The sequence below is a fragment of the Bufo gargarizans genome, chromosome 4 (assembly GCF_014858855.1).
Source record: "Bufo gargarizans isolate SCDJY-AF-19 chromosome 4, ASM1485885v1, whole genome shotgun sequence".
Classification (NCBI taxonomy): domain Eukaryota; kingdom Metazoa; phylum Chordata; class Amphibia; order Anura; family Bufonidae; genus Bufo; species Bufo gargarizans.
Genome location: NC_058083.1, coordinates 32,542,585 through 32,560,894, shown reverse-complemented (window position 1 = coordinate 32,560,894; position 18,310 = coordinate 32,542,585). Strand labels below are relative to the sequence as shown.

Below are 18,310 nucleotides of genomic sequence, written 5' to 3'. Positions count from 1 at the left end.
GCATGCACCAACGCCACTTCTAACTCACCAACTGGGCGAACCCCCAGAGTACCAGAAATCGTCACACCCCAGTAATAAGGTAATATCCAGCACCAAGCGGGCTGACCATCCAGAGACTAAACCGCAGCTTAATCCTTATGCCACATCATTCCATCCTGATCAATCTCAACCTTATCTGCCAGAGCCCCCACATGCTCTAGAGACACCACAATGCAATACAGCAATATGGAGTGGGAGATCAGACATGTCAGACTTTGCCAGATACATGATGCGCAGGGAGCTGATTAACGCTAGTCTCTCAAGGTTTGATGACCGTGCCGAAAACTACAGGGCCTGGAAATCGACCTTTAAAGCAGTAATCGGTGACATAAACCTCACTGCCATGGAGGAACTTGACTTGCTCATCAAATGGTTAGGCCCAGAATCTGCAGAACGCATAAAGACATTAAGAGTGGTTCATGCAGGCCACTCAGAGGAAGGTCTCGCTGCAGCATGGGAGAGACTTGAACAGACCTATGGCAGTTCAGAAGCTATAGAAAGTGCCCTATTCAGGAGACTTCAAGCCTTCCCAAGGATAACTGGCAAAGACAATCGCAAACTCCAGGATCTAAGCGACCTACTAAAAGAACTTGAATTGGCAAAAATGGACCCACGTCTGCCAGGACTGAGTTACCTTGATACCGCCCATGGCGTCAATCCAATAGTGTCGAAACTACCACATGGCATGCAAGAGAAATGGGCAGACCAGGGCTCCAGATACAAGAGAGAACACAATGTGTCTTTTCCCTCTTTCTCTTATTTTACCAGATTCATCAGTGACCAAGCTCGAAAGAAGAATGACCCCAGCTTTGACTTCACTGAATCCACTCTACCTGCTTCATCCTCATGTTCAAGGTATGACAACACCATAAATAAATGTAGAGACTTAAGGGGGACAGTATCCGTTAGGAAAACCAATGTTCCACTCATTTCAACCTGCACTACTAGGAAGGAATACCCTGTCCTCAAAGAAAAGGGCCCTAACCGCATGTGCCCCATCCATAAAAGACCTCATCCTTTAAAGGAGTGTCGTGGGCTCAGGGCAAAGACCTTGCAAGAACGCAGAGAGATACTCAAAGAGCTTGGAGTGTGTTACAAGTGTTGTGCCTTATCTAATCATATGGCGAAAGACTGTAAGGTTATTATCAAGTGTGCAACACCAGACGACAACAAATTGGCCTTGTCCATGGATGACAAAGAGTTTATTAAAATAATGGATGATGAATTCTTCAAAGATGCATCTAACCACTGGGTTGCACCTTTACCTTTCCGTGCTGTAAGAGCCAGACTCCCTGACAACCGGGAACAAGCACTCTCCAGATTCATCTCCTTGCAACGTACGTTAAAAAGCAAACAAGTCATTTTGTGGCCTTCATGGAAAAAATATTTCGCAATGATCATGCAGAGCTGGCTCCACCCTTACAAGAACATGAAGAATGCTGGTACCTTCCATCCTTTGGGGTTTATCACCCACGGAAGACAAACCAAATAAGAGTGGTATTCGATTCAAGTGCCAAACATAATGGCGTATCTCTGAACGACGTCCTTCTCACCGGTCCGAACCTGACCAATAATCTGGTGGGAGTGCTCATGAGATTCAGAAAGCAGCCAGTAGCCATTACTGCTGACATTGAACAAATGTTCCATTGCTTTATCGTGCGGCAAGATCATAGAAACTACCTCAGGTTTCTTTGGCATAGAGACAATGACACCAGCAAAGAAATGGTTGAATGCCGCATGAAGGTGCACGTGTTTGGTAACAGTCCTTCACCTGCTGTTGCTACATATGGCCTACGTAGGGCTGCCTTAGATGGTGAGTCAGAATTTGGGGAACATGCCAGAAACTTTGTTGTGAGAGACTTCTATGTGGACGACGCACTCAAATCCTTCCCTACAGCGGAGGAGGCCATAGATCTGCTCAAAAGGACACAAGGTATGCTTTCAAAGTCTCGTCTAAGGTTACATAAGATAGCCTCTAACTGCGCTGCCGTAATGAAAGCCTTCCAGCCCAGCGATCATGCCACAGAATTCAGAGATTTGAATCTAGGGATAGACAATCCACCAGTACAGAGAAGTCTGGGCCTGAGGTGGGACTTAGCAAATGACTCCCTTGGATTTCAAGTTAACTGTGCAGATAAACCATTTACTAAACGGGGAGTTCTCTCAGTGGCGAACAGCCTATATGATCCCCTGGGATTTGTGGCACCTTTGACTGTACAAGGCAAATTCCTGTTAAGACAGTTCTCAGAGTCTGTATCTGACTGGGATGCTCCACTGCCCTCTGACAAACAACAAAAGTGGGAGTTGTGGAAGGAATGCTTGCATGCATTAGACAGTATTCACATACCAAGGTGTTACACTCCAACATCCCTTACAGCCACTCGGAGGAGAGAAATCCACATCTTCTCAGATGCGTCTACTGAAGCCATCGCAGCTGTTGCTTATTTAAAGGTAATAGACTATTCCAATCAAGCACATGTTGGATTTCTGTTTGGAAAGGCAAAATTAGCTCCAAAACCTGAGCACACCATTCCTAGACTCGAACTTTGTGGGACTGTGCTAGCCGTAGAGATTGCGGACTTTATACAACGTGAGCTGGATATTCAGGTGGATGACATTCAATTTTACACAGACAGTAAGGTTGTCCTGGGTTACATCTACAACCAGTCAAAACGCTTCTACGTTTATGTCAGTAACCGCATCGAAAGGGTTAGAAGATCCTCTAAACCTGAACAGTGGCACTATGTTCCATCTCATCTCAATCCTGCAGATTGCGCCACCAGACCGGCATCTGGAAGAGTCTCTGCAACTTCTTCTTGGTTGACAGGTCCAGAGTTTCTGCTGAACCAGAATGAGGTTCTTCAGTCTCCAGGACCCTCATGAAGATCCAGAGATTCGGCCTGAAGTTAGTACCTTCGTCACCAAGTCTGAAAGGAGCGCTGGCTTGGGCTGTCATCGCTTTGAACGCTTCTGCAGATGGTCAAGACTCATTCACATCATTGCAAGGTTAGTCCACATTGTTCATTGTTTTCATGCCGAGAAGCATAACACTGACTGTCGAAGTTGGCACCTGTGCCATAAACCTCTCACGGCAGAAGACATTATTCTAAGTGAATTGCTTGTGATACGTAACGTACAGCAGAGTGCCTTTAAAATGGAACTGAAATGTATACATGACAAGCAAGATATACCAAAAGGCAGCCCCATTGTCAACTTGAAACCAGTAATTGATGATCGTGGCATGCTGAGAGTTGGTGGTCGCCTAAACAAGGCTAAGCTAGAGATTTCAGAAATGAATCCCCTCATTATTCCTGCCAAACACCACGTTACTACACTGTTGATACGGCATTATCATGAAAGAGTCCAGCATCAAGGCCGACATTTCACTGAGGGCGCTTTAAGAGCCGCAGGTCTTTGGATAGTGGGAGCAAAAAGACAGGTTGCTCATATTATTCACCATTGCATTAACTGTCGCAAGGCGAGAGGAAAATTACAGCATCAACAAATGTCTGATTTGCCAGTTGATAGGACAAGCACCGAACCACCGTTCACTTATGTTGGTCTGGACGTCTTTGGGCCATGGACAGTCACTGCACGTAAGACCAGAGGTGGTCATGCAGAAAGCAAACGATGGGCAGTGTTGTTTACATGCTTAAGTGTACGTGCTATACACATTGAAGCAATAGAATCCATGGACGCTTCTAGCTTCATCAATGCTTTAAGACGATTCCTCGCCATCAGAGGACCAGTAAAGCAAATAAGATCTGACTGTGGAACCAACTTCATAGGAGCCTGTCGAGAGTTGCAAATTGACTCTAAACTAGTTCAAGACTACTTAGCCAATAATGGTTGTACATGGATCTTTAACCCCCCGCATGCCTCTCATATGGGCGGTTCATGGGAAAGAATGATAGGCATCACCCGCAAAATATTGGACTGTATGCTGATGGACTCAAACTTCTCAAGGCTCACCCATGAGACTTTGACTACCTTCCTGGCTGAGGTATCTGCTATTGTCAACTCAAGACCTCTTGTACCTGTATCTATGGATCCAGAATCCCCTGCCATTCTTACTCCAGCAACTCTTCTCACTCAGAAGTTTGGATCTGTTCCTAATCCACCTGAAGAGTCTTCTTCTAGTAACACATATTTGAAACAGTGGAAGCACGTTCAACATCTGGCCAACTGTTTCTGGAGCAGGTGGAAAAAGGAGTATTTAACGCTTCTGCAAGCACGTAGAAAGTGGCAACAGGTCAAGCCAAACTTACAAATAGGAGATCTTGTACTCATGAAAGACCAGAACGTGGAAAGAAACTCCTGGCCCATGGGACTCATCTCAAAAGTCTTCACCAGTGGGGGGGCGGAGCTAGCCGCGTCAGGGAATGGCTGCTTGACTCGTGTGCTCCGGTCCACAGCGCTCTTAACAGCCTTATACAGCGCTCCCTTCACTCCAAACTATGGGGAAACCATCGAAAGACAAAGCCAGAGAGTCGCAGGGAACCCCTAAGCATAGTAGGGGACAGTCAGATATGGACAAGTATCTAAAAAAGAAGATTTCGTCTCCGGCCTGTAGATCTAAGATGGCGCCGGACGCCGCTGCAGCACAGAGCTATACAGAGGACTCGGATGACGAAGGCTCCTGCGCTATGTCAGAAGCTCATTGTAGGAGCGACTCCATGCCGATTACTAGAACTTTTCTTAAGGAGTCCCTGACTTCAGCTTTTGAACCCGTTATGAGAGAACTCTCGGCTATTAAGGCTGACATTAAACAGACCGGTCAGCGGGTTGCAGTATTAGAGGAGACACAGGCAGCGATCGTTAAACACAGTGGCGCCCTGCAGACAAATATAGAGGAGATGCAAGACCAACTAAACTCTGCCTTTCTACACCTAGAGGACCAAGAAAACAGGAGCCGGAGGAAGAACATCCGTATACGAGGTGTCCCAGAAGAGATCCCTACTGAGGCAATACTCACCAAGGTCAGTACAATCTTCTCCTCTATCCTGGGCCCAGACAGAGCCGCTTCGGTGATCATAGAGAGAGCTCATAGAGCCCTCAGGCCTAAGCCCCTTGCAGAGGCCCCGCCACGAGATATCATATGTGGCTTACTTAACTACCTGGACACTGCCGCCATTCTAGGAGCAGCCAGGGAGAAGGGTGACATTCTCCTGGATAACTCCAAGATACAGATCTACCAAGATCTGGCTGCCAGCACTTTAGCTAAAAGGCGTGCGCTAAAGCCATTGACTGATTTGTTGAGGGCTAAAAAACATCCGCTGAGATGGCTTTTTCCTTTTGGTTTGTACACTTCTATAAACGGCAAGCAAGTCATCATTCGTCATCCATCGGATCTTAATAAGGTGTGGAACATTTTAAAGATAGAACCGTTGGACATCCCTTCTTGGCTGCCACTTGCTGGGGGAACAAAGATACCACCGTTGCCATCGGAGGCTGATTGGCAGATTACCAGGAAATTTAAATCACCTGCCGCCAAGAAACGACAAGCTGAACTAAAGGACACTTGAAGAAGATGACCTTTTGAGTCTTATCCACGTCTTATGCTGTAGGAGTTTGGTATGAGCTTCTACCCGAATATGTTGTTAAAGACACTTTAATCTACGTCTGACCGTGTGTGTATGATTGGACCGATCATTTTTATGGGCTCAATCTGATACACGAGCAGCTTTGAGGAGGCATGTTTCGAGTTTGTTGACCTACATTTCCTAAAGGTTTACTTGTTAGCGTGTGTCCCTGCACTAGCAGCATTTACACGTGCTGATGGACTCGCATATGCTGCCTCTTCAATGTTATATTAGTTTTTTGTACCCACACGCCCTCAGGTAACCCTATAATGTTGCTATCTAAGCCCCAATTAATGTGTAGGTTTTGGTTAGGTGATCTCAGTGAGGGATATAATAGATACCTACACATACAGTGCTATAAGGAGCTATTGCACATTGAACTGGGTATCTCACTGTGATCAATACCTGAGATGTGTGTCAAATCAATCTCATTGTACTTTCTGTCCTGAATTTATGTCCAATAGCTTACCCCATTGGAGTAATGAGACTTAATACGGGCACGTACCGCGCTGGGAATTTATGGAGGCATGCTGGCTGGGGATATCGATATACTTGATTGGCGTGGTAAAATTGGAGTTTGATTTGTCCCCAGCCAGCGCGCCTACATTTTGACTGTGCTGTGTGACCTCACACAGGCGTTGTGTGAAACAGTCTCCCTCCCCTACCCTTTATCTTCCCCTCTCTCCTTCCCTAGTGCTGAATTTATTATATCTAAACTAGATATCCTGTATCCTCTCTCTCCTTCCTTACACTTCTTACCTAAATCGCGCCCTTTTTGAGGGGTGGTTTAGGCGCTTCATTCCTCGTGAATCGACTCACTAAACAATATTGTTGGTCTGATGGACCGTTTGTTGATCTTTTTGATCTTTTGGATTAGTTCTTATGTAGTTATCTTTTTTCTTTGGGTCAGATATACATTTACTCTGGGTCTAATGGGTAACAATTGCCTAGTATCTATTTTACTGTCAACAAGATGGGATCTCTGAAAGTGATCTCCTTTAATGTTAAAGGATTGAATGTACCTCAAAAGAGGAGTCAAATTTTCCAAATACTCAAAAAGGGAAATGCAGATATCCTTTACTTACAAGAAACTCATTTTAGGCATAACCGAGTTCCTAATCTGTTTACTAAGCGATATAAAAAATGGTATCATAGTACACACTCCTCCGCTTCTAGAGGAGCCTCCATAGGTATTGGAGCCAATGTACCATTTATAGAACAGGCTCACTATATAGACCCTAGTGGACGATATGTTTTTCTTAAAGGAATGCTGCAGGGAAATAAAGTCACACTAGTAAATATATATGCTCCTAATATTAAACAGATTCCGTGGCTCATACATTTACTGCAATCCCTACAGGACTTCAGGGAAGGTTTGCTGATATTAGGTGGGGATTTAAATGTAGCTCTGGACCACTCCCTGGACTCTACCTCGGCTATTTCTAAGTTTTCAAATAAACAATTGGGCAAGCTAAAGAGGATGTTGACCTCTCACCAAATATCTGACACCTGGAGAATAGCCCATCCCGATGGGAAGGACTTTACCTTTCACTCTGCGGTGCACAAAACGTATCATCGTTTAGATTACTTATTTTTATCCAATCATATTTTGGAGAGGATTAAGCGAGTGACGATTGGTGATATTTTGATATCGGATCACGCCCCGATCTCTTTAGAGATACGACTGAAAGGTATTCCACCCAGGGAGTGGTCTTGGAGGCTAAACGAAACCCTCTTAGAGAACGAACAGGAAAGGCTTAAATTAGAGACTAAACTCAACGCTTATTTTGAGATTAATGCCACTTCATCTGTGAGTGAAGCTATAGTGTGGGAGGCACACAAAGCCTACGTTAGAGGGGAACTCATAGCCTTGGGAGCTTGGGTACGCAAACAAAGAACTGCAAAAATTGATTCAATAATTGCCAAAATTTCCACCATTGAAAATATTAACAAGCTTTCCCCCACAGAGGCCAATCGCGTAGATATCGCCAAACTTAGAAACCAACTAAGAGATCTGCTAAATATAAAATCCGCCAAAGCTCTTAGAGTGGCCAAATTCAAACAATATCTTCATGGCGACAGAGGCTCTAAACTCCTCACTCAGATGGTAAAGGGACAAAGAGAGAAAGCGTTTATATCCAACATTAAAAATGATAGAGGGCTTACCATTTCCAACACCCCTTCTGTAGCCAAAGAATTTGCTAACTTTTATTCAAAACTTTATAACTTAAAACAAGATGACCCTTCCCAAATAAAATTGGTCCAGAAAATTGATTCATTCCTCCAGTCGGTCCAGGTTACGAAGTTAACTGACATCGACAGGGAAGTTTTGTTAGCACCAATAACGGTGAATGAAGTCACAGATACATTAGCTAGTGTTCCCGCCGGGAAATGTCCTGGTCCAGATGGACTCCCAGCTACGTATTATAGGAAATTCCAGAAATCTCTTGTCCCACACTTTGTAAATTTGTGCAACTATCTATTGAAAGGTGGTTTGCTTCCCCACAATCACTTATGGCCCATATCTCAATTATCCCCAAAGAAGGGAAGGACCCTACTAAATGTAGTAGCTATAGACCAATATCCCTCCTCAATGTGGATGTAAAGCTTTGGGCTAAGCTGCTGAGCCGTCGTGTCGCGGAGCTCCTCCCCAAATTAATAAATGAAGAACAAGTTGGCTTCGTCAAGGGTAGGGAAGGGAGGCATAATGTTAGCAGAGCTCTTCATGCTGTTTATTACGCGAAAAAACATAATATTCCTCTAGTGCTTCTAGGAACGGATGCAGAAAAAGCCTTTGACAGAGTCAGCTGGGCTTTTATGGAGGGGGCTCTGCGACACTTTGGCTTCCCACCTGAGCTCATAGACGCCATTTTCTCATTGTACCGCGGCCCATCAGCTAGAGTTCTAGTAAATGGTGTATTGTCTCCCCCATTTGATATTTTGAATGGGACGAGACAAGGATGCCCTTTGTCCCCGACTTTGTTCGTACTTACCCTTGAAATGCTTCTGCATAAGATCAGAGCCTCTGGGGTTATTAGAGGTTTACAGGTAAAGGGGAAAACTCACTCCTTAGCAGCCTTTGCTGACGATTTACTACTTTTTATTACTAACCCCAAAGAAGCTATACCAGAAATTTTAAAGATTTTATCGGAGTATGGAGAAGTTTCAAACTTCAAGGTCAACTACGATAAATCAGAAATACCAAATGTCTCTGGTAATGCCAAACATATGGAAGCGATTAAATCCAATACTTCCTTTCAGTGGCCTAAGGAGGCTATCAAACACTTAGGCATCATGGTCCCAGCAAACCCCAAAAACCTCTTTAGACTCAATTATGTCCCACTTTTCTCTAAAATTAAGGCTTTCCTGAACTCGGTTAAACTCCCTTTTCTGTCATGGATTGGCAGGAAAAACCTACTGACCTCTTATGTCCTACCTCAAATTTTATACACCTTGAGATGTCTCCCTATTCCGCTTTCAAATAAGTTTCTCTCAGATATTCGAAGCCTATTTACCACATATCTTTGGCAACACAAAAGATCGAGGCTTACCCCCTTATAATTAGGAAAAGAGTAGATGGTGGCTTATCGCTGCCTGATATTAAAACATATCTGCATGCTATACAGCTAGAAAGGTGGATGGATCTAGCTAGATTCAACAACACAGCTTTATATGCTGACCTTGAAAAGGCTTTGTTAGGAGAAGAGAACCTACATCTCCTATGGGTTAAAACCCCTACACTTAGCAAAAACAGGATAATAAGTGATATCACCCGCTGTATGTTACAATACTGTGGAAAATCAGACGACTTGAATCTGTCAGCTAACCTATTATCCCCATTGGCCCCTCTATCAGTTTTGCCAGCCTTTCTCTACCCCAAATTGGATGGAAACCGCAAAGCTTGGAATAGCCTCTCCGGTATTAAAGTCTCTGACTTGAATAAAGCCTCAGACATATCTGAATTCCTTCAGAATACCTTGAGCTGCATTCCTAGACATATTAGGTCAGACCTTGTAGACATAGACGTTACCCTTACTTGTAAGAAATGTAAGAAATTATATTCCTCTCTCCCTGATCCAACCTGGATAGAGAATTACACCTTGCTCCCATCCCCCCGGACCAGGATATTGTCCCAACTATACTCTAAGCTAATTTCCAATGCCTCTAGTACACGACCTTACTTTCTTCGTCTGTGGGAAAAAGAGCTTAAGATATCCTTGACTGATGAGGATGTTAAATTTATCCTCAGACATTCACACAGATTTTCCAAATGTGTACGTATACAAGAAAATTCATATAAGATCATCTCAAGGTGGTATAGAACCCCTAGTTTTCTTCATGGAATAGGCCTTGTTCCCACAGACGAATGCTGGAGATGTATGGCTTAATCTGGAACTATGACTCACATTTGGTGGCTATGTGATAAACTTAAAGGGTTTTGGAAAGGTGTTGAAGACACGATTAGGAAAATTTGCAAAAAAACCCTCTCTCTTACGCCTGAGCTGATTTTGCTTTGGAAACCGCAGAAGGATTTTAGGCCCAAAACTAATTGCTTAATAACACATTTACTTGTAGCTGCAAAATATATTATACCAACCAAATGGAGGGATGTGGAACCCCCCCCCCTGGAAGGAGTGGATTGACAAGGTCCACCAAATCTGTTTAATGGAGGAATTAGTAGGGTGGGATAGGGGAAGTAGGAAATCCTTTCTATCAGCGTGGCAACCATGGCTAGATTTTTATAAGCAAGAAATAAATACATAAAATGTACTAAGTTATAATAACGCGCAGGCAGGTTGCTGCCCTATACACCTGGGGTCTACCCTCTTACTCCTACTCATTTCTTTGATTCTTTGACTCTTCTCCTTATTCTTTCACCTTTACATCTGGAACGGCCTAGGTTAAGTTAGGAAATCCTTTTTTATTGTCTTGCTATGAGTGACCCATGCTTGTATACAGAATTGTTCTAGTTACCCTTCCCATAAAACTTCCTTCCAGGAGATTGTTGAAGTATTGGTAACTCATAAATCGGAAGGTTTCAATAGCTATATATTGACCCATTTCTATCTTTATTTCTGTAATATGTTTGTGTTATATTTTTCTTTCTAAAGATCTCTTATATACTTTAAGATACGATGCATGTATCTTCTGATAATCTGATTAGCGACAGCCATTGCATAGTGAATTTATGCTTTTGAAACACCTGATTTTATGCAATGGTATTATACCTAACTTAGGTCTATAGGTAGACTGCTACTCCGGTTACATTCCTTGTAGAAGTAGCCCTTCAGTGGACTATCATGCCTTAATATGGAATGCTGATGTTGTCTTATTAGAAGCTGTGATATAAAAATGACGGAAGATATATGTATCACTGTTATGACATGTACCTTTGTTATCTTTACTATGAAAATTCTTAAAAATAAAGAATTTACAAAAAAAAGTCTTCACCAGTGAAGATGGCAAAGTTCGCAAGGTGGGAGTGACCATCGCAAAACAAGGCCATCCCAAATCCTTTATCAGGCCTGCATCTGAGATTGTTCTCCTCTTACCCGTGGAGGAATGATTCTTTACTTGAGGAACTTTATTCCTGGCAACCAGAAGACTCAAGGCGTTGGACTGTTCCAGTTCACCATTTCCAGTATGTTCTTTTTGTTTGTTTTTTGTCTTTCAGGTTCCAACATTTTATGGACATTTCTGTAGTTGCATATATAGTGAAATCCAAGGATTTCAGACGGGGAGTGTGCTGTTCCAGCTTTTATTCTTGTATTCTACAATTGTTGTGTTTGCATTATATTATCATTTACTATGTTGTGTAACGCTGCCACCCTGTGGTTATCCTTATAATTCATTTATGTGTGTTATGTAAATTCCCATTGCAATGCTCTCCTCCCTCTTTTGTGACATCACATCCTCTGTAAGGTCCTTCGTACTTCCTCTTTGTCGCAGACCTTCAAGATGGTGAGAGCTATTCTTTTTGACCTCTAATATCTCTAATATCCTCTAGGATACCCTCATTTCCCTGCATTTGTTTTCAAGACAAATCAATAAATGATCAAAGCTTCACCATTGTATTCTCCTCACTGGATCATCACATGCAACTGGTGCCTATATCTGGAGATATTAGTGAGTTCAGCTATCTACCATTGCTTTTACAGGGGCTATCACTCACAACCAATCAGGGGATAATCTCTAACGTACATCTGTGGCAGAATATAATATTTCTAGAAGAACTGCGATCCCACAGTTGGGTGATTATTAGAGTTGAGAGAATTGCATTTCAAATTTATGAACCAAAGTCAATTTGTTCCCCAATTTAGTTTTAATTCTGTACGGAGATCTGTATCTGTACACCATAAAATGTATGGGCTTCTTGGAGGCAAACTTTGTTAATTTGAAGAGACCTCGGCAAAGAGCTTTTTTAAACAGCAATCCGAAGCCGGCTCCAGTACAGACTAATGCCTTGGTACCGAAGCCGGCTTCAGTACAGACTAGTACCTCGGTACCGAAGCCGGCTCCAGTACAAACTAGTACCTCGGGACCGAAGCCGGCTCCAGTACAGACTAGTATCTTGGGACCAAAGCCGGCTCCAGTACAGACTAGTATCTCGGGACCGAAGCCGGCTCCAGTACAGACTAGTACCTCGGTACCAAAGCCGGCTCCAGTACAGACTAGTATCTCGGGACCGAAGCCGGCTCCAGTACAGACTAGTATCTCGGGACCGAAGTCGGCTCCAGTACAGACTAGTACCTCGGTACCGAAGCAGGCTCCAGTACAGACTAGTACCTCGGTACCGAAGCAGGCTCCAGTACAGACTAGTACCTCGGGACCGAAGCCGGCTCCAGTACAGACTAGTACCTCGGTACCGAAGCCGGCTTCAGTACAGACTAGTACCTCGGGACCGAAGCCGGCTCCAGTACAGACTAGTACCTCGGGACCGAAGCCTGCTCCAGTAAAGACTAGTACCTCGGGACCGAAGCTTTGGATTGCTGTTTTAAAATGTTTTTAAAGTTGTAGAATCGAAGGCCGAAGTTCTTCACCGAAGTCTCGTCCGACAAAGGTTGACTCAGCAAAGCACATACAGCATTAAATCGAAGTTGGAGAATGAATTGTCTTCGGATCTGAAGCGTGATTCACTCACCCCTAGTGATTATAATAAAACATAACTTTTAGTACATCTTAGAAAAACTATGGGGCAGATTTATTAATCTGCTGTAAAGTAGAACTGGCTTAGTTGCACATACCAACCAATCAGATTTCACTTTTCATTTTTCACAGCTACTTTGGAAAATAAAAGGTGGAATCTGATTGGTTGCTATCGGCAGCTAAGCCAGTTCAGCTTTACAGCAGTTTGATAAATCTCCCCCCCATATTTTGACCATACGGTAGGCCGTACCAGTTGCTTACATAATGCTGCATCCAAATAGTGATTATTAACCCTGTGGTGCTCAATAAAAAAAACATGGAGCGTGTGTGGGAGTACAATAGTGAATAGGAAGGGGTCACAGTGCGGGTCTCTTTTCTCTAGGTAACAGCAGGATGAGGCTATCCCTCCTCTCACCCTGCTCGGCCTAGCCTGAACTATTTCGTCCAGCTAAGCAGAGCACCTTGCCCAGGGGCCACCCCTCAGGACATTTCCTCACTATTCTGGGAGCCCTATGTCCAGCCCTGACCCAGGTGGTACCAGTCCTGCTGTTAAGGGATTAGTCAGGTTCCCAGGATTAGAATATCCAAAGTCCCTATGTGTTTCAGGGGACTCCCGACCAGGTGTGCTGCTGGGTTCTGTATGTAGCAGCAAAAATAATTGAAGTTGGGTGTGACAAACATGGATGCATTGTCACACCATCTAGTTTTAATCTCCTCCCCAGTGATGATGTGTCCTATTCCCCACATCACCACAGCAATTTTGGCGAGATAAACGGGAGACAAGGCGCTCATAGGGTAGTAATGTTTGGTATATGGTTTTAGAGAGGGTACTGTGTCAGTAGTTACACTCACCTTCTGGTGTTGTGCTTGTATCAGTACAACACTTGCAAAGGCGGGGAGGAAATATGGGTTCAATCCGAATGAGGTATGCTGCCGGTATCTTTCTCAATCCTTGGAGTCGCCAGTACTCCAGAGGAGTGATGTAGAATACTGTGAAAGGGCTGTGTACTAGTTTGTACACGCTGTGATACCTTTTGGCGCAAAACCACTATAGCGAATGACGTATTTTTGGAAATATTTATTCAGATGACAACGCGTTTCGGAGTAGAAATACTCCTTTATCAAGTCTAAAAGAAACAGTAATATGTGAAGTGGTGGTGCCAGGGGATAAATCATATAAAGAAAGATAAAACATAAAGAGAAACAATATATATGTATATGTATAGATCATAATATTAATGATAATAATAATAATAATAATAATAATAATAATAATAAGTCGATAGATATAGAATTAAGATTGGAGGTAAAAAATATATATATATATTTACAATGCAAGAAAGAAAGCTAAAATAAAATGGTGGCCTTAGTACAGATAGAACAGATGGACTGATAAAATATTAAAAAATGTTTATAAATATAAATATGAATATGGGTACAAGTGTCAGGGGATTCATAATTACACTTAAACGTGTCACTGCCCTGGTTGCGATTGTGCTAACTGCAAAGATACTCATAGGTAAAAAATGACAGTGGGCCTGATGTGCCGCCAGTGTTACCTTGGATGATGAGGAACCATATATGCACGCATACAGGATTAAAAACAAATATATACGTATAAAAACATGTATACACACATACATAATGGTCGGAAGATGTAGTAGTAATAATAATTATAGTGATGATATGGGGAGACACATGGGGGGGAGGTGATGAAGGTAATTACCTTTGGGACCGGGTGTACACAATTGGCAGGGCTGGTCCAATTACTATAGTTAGAATAAGAGAAAAGGCATCATTTTCTATAGGCTTTGATGCTGGAAAAAGGTTTTTGGGATTAGATAGAGTGGTTTATTAGCTTGAAATATCTGATATATTGAACCAAATAGATCCATAGTATTAATTTGATGGGTTGGTATGGAGCAAAGCATTACCTGGTGCTGGGTCCTGTCTGTGTGTAGCGCGGCTTGCCACGTGTATGTGAGCGCGCGCTTTAAAAGCCGAACAGAGGGAGGGGAGGTGTGGCAGATTGCCGACTGTTCATTGGAGGATGTGAGAAGGCGGGGCTAGTCGCGGACAGCTGCGGCGGACTCTGTCTGTGTTCCCGATGTCAGTGCACTTTGTGTTTGCGATGTTATCGCGATTTGTGGCGGAGCATTGCCATCAGTGATCGGATGATATCGGGGAGGGGATGCGCTAGAAATGGATGAATGGATAGAAATCAGTGGTATGTTTAATTGGTGGTGTATAAGTAGACTAAATCAAGAATGGTTGCAGAGTGACTGTGATGAGATACGGTAAATTGAGGGGACAACCTGAGTGTTTGAGAGAGTGTGAGTGTGAATGTGGGTAATATTAGTGATGGTGAATGACGATAATGATGAGGATGACTATAATGATAATGATGATGATTATCACAATGGTGATGACACGGATCGGATGATGGGAATAAATTGATGATGATTACTATATGATGATATTAAAGGATAATAATGATGAAAATGATGATGATGATTATCATGATGATGATGAAAAGGATCAGATAATGGGAAAATTGATACTGATATTATATGAAGATAATAATGAAAGGGGGTATTTTTAAATATATATATGTGTATATGGATATCAGTGGAAATTGGTTTGATTGATAATTGTTTTGGAATGTGTGTTTTGAGAGGGGGAGGGGGGGAATTAGTATTTTAGAAGCAGTTGCTTTCAAGAGATTCGTTAAGACCATAGGGCTCTATTGTCTGTAATTTAAATATCCAGAACATTTCTTTCCTTCTTAGTTTTTGATACCGGTAGACTTGATAAAGGAGTATTTCTACTCCGAAACGCGTTGTCACCTGAACAAATAAATAATTCCAAAAAGACGTCATTCGCTATTGTGGTTTTGCGCCAAAAGGTATCACAGCGTGTACAAGCTAGTACACAGCCCTTTCACAGTATTCCACATAACGACACTGATAGGGTAAGCTAGTAACAAGTACTGGTGCCCCCCCCCCCCATAATGACGTGCTGGGCGTCATGTCAACCCACGGACAAGAAATCACATGGCAAACAAACACACAAACAATGATGAGATCAGTAATACTATGGGGCATGCTCAAGGCCATGTGGAGGGAGTGGTTGGCGCCTCCAGCATGCTAGCGTATTCTGTCCTCAGCCAATGATCAACCAAGGAGGGAAGGGTCGGGGACTCCCATCTTAGTTCCTCATCCATTTTCAAATGTCTCCAATTCTCCTATTATGTCAGTGCAGCCATCAGCAGTCTAACCTGTAGAAGCAGAAGATGGGGGAGGGGGAGCAGTGTGTGAGCTCAGGCAGGGGAGGGGCGGTCAGCAAGCCTTACCCTGTTGGCTCAGTTTTAGCTGTCAAGGTAACTTGAACCTTTGGCAGCTTACAACTAAGCAGAATTGGGTATTTAGTGCAGATTAAATTGCATATAAAGCAAAAAATAAACAAAAAGTACAAAAATTTGATTTAATATAAAAGTTAAATTTGATTCTAATGACCTAACTGAGGGTTTGCAGGCCCTGTAGATATATTACATTTGGACAACCTCTTTAAACTTCATTCTTCCACCGTATTTATAAGGCTCTCTTCGATTTGAGCTTTACGTCAGCCTGATGTATACATGGAGGTGAGACTAGAAGAGCTTTTTTGCAGCTTTAGGGGGGTCCACATCAATATACCTATAACGGGTATGTATTTTTAAAGGGGTCATCAAGACTAAACTTTTTAACAGACCTTTTCAGTTTGGCTGGACCAGCGATGGGGTTTATACTTACCTGATCCCCGCTGCTGGATCCCACAGCATCACTCCATGGCCATCTCAGCAGGTCCTGGGCCTCTGGGAACCAATACCCTATTGACAGGTGTCATGTGACCACTGCAGCCAATCACTGGTACATCACTGTGATGCCCATCAACAGGATCTTCATTCCGAGAGACCTGGTACCTGCCGAGGCAGCCATGGAGAGCTGCAGCTGGGATCTAGAGGTGGGGTCCAGGTAAGTATGAACCCCACTATGGTCCAGCCACACTGAAGAGGTCTGTTAAAACGTTTTAGTCCTGGATAAACAGATGGCAGTTGTTAATGTGTAATAAAGAATCAGACACTAAATTCACCTGGAGAAGTTGTGATTTCCAAATAATTGAGCTCTCATTTATAAGAAACTGATGATGACCTTTGTCTTCATGGAGATGTCCCACTGTTTGTTTCCGAACAGTATCGTTAGCAAATACCTGATAATTTACCAGATCAAATCTTGTCGGAAAGTTTCCTTTCTCATCAAGGTGAATGGAATCTCCACCAGAAGTTATAAAATGAACTCTTCTTATATATTGGTTTAGCTAAAGGCAGTAGACATGAGTCTGAGTCTGACATATTGATTTGTGCATTTTGTTACAGTAATCATATTCCTAGGAGTCTCTAAAATCTTTCCAAACCTTAGATTTCACATTAAATGTTAAACATTGATAATGTAACCTAATGAGCAGTATAGCTCTCTCCAGGTATGGTACTGTGTCTCTTCTCTACTAATCCCCGCAATCTGATAGACTTGGTTGGATAGGCTTCATGGTGGTTAGTCTCTTACTTCCTGCTGTAATTTCAACTCTGTCACATCCACTGACACAGCGATGGCTACCAACATCTCTCACCAGCTCTCAGTGGCTGCATTGGGCTATTACTACACAGGTCCAGTTAGGCTCCTTATATTTTAAAGATTTCCCTCCAGCCACTTCTTGCCTCGAGGTCCTACTTTCTTACTGCTTCCTCACAAGTCTACTCTGGTACTATATGCAGTTATCCCATACTCTCTCTGGTTCCATACTCTGCATTATAACACCTCTCCTGCCCCTCCCCTCAGTGGTTATCAACATAAGGGCCAAAAACTAATGAGTGGCAAAATGGGGCACATATGTGGGGCCACCATGTTGAGCAACCATACAATCTCCTAATTTTCTGCTCCTCTCATTGACTAAGTAAATTTTATTAAATGAGGTCTTGCTTAAGTGATAGTGAGGGTTACAGCAGACAGTCACGCAGAATTATGTGTATTACTAGTGTTACTAGAGTTTGGAATATGACAGAAAATGTTGGAAAAGTCTGAAAAATCTTACCTTCCATTTGACATTTTGGGTGGTAAATATTTGGAGATGTTCTTGTCTTTTATGTGAGTAGACCAGATGATGTAAGGCATAAGCCACAATATACACCGCAGAGTACACACTGAATGTGTAACGGAAATTGTCTACATCATACAGGGAGCGATCCACATTACCTAGAACATCTCTTTCATTACATGGTCTATTAGATAAATACTGTCCAGGCTTGCAAGAAAGATATTCATACCATACTTCAAACATCAGCTCAACCTCTGGATATTTTAGAGGACCGGCTGTGAGTAAATATTCTTGTAAACCTGGAATTCTTCCTTTTCGAAGAGTGAGCTGCAAAGATCCATGAAATGTAGTAAATGTGATTAATTTTTCAGGAAAAATAACTGAGAGTATGATTACAACTCTTTCAGGATTTA

The 18,310-nt window shown here is 42.8% G+C and overlaps 1 protein-coding gene across 1 annotated transcript in view; it reads right to left on the bottom strand.

Annotated features, from left to right (window-relative positions):
* Positions 1 to 18,310, bottom strand: part of LOC122935162 (vomeronasal type-2 receptor 1-like) — a 142,145-nt gene that overhangs the window by 63,562 nt on the left and 60,273 nt on the right. The gene's annotated exons all lie outside the window — the stretch shown is intronic.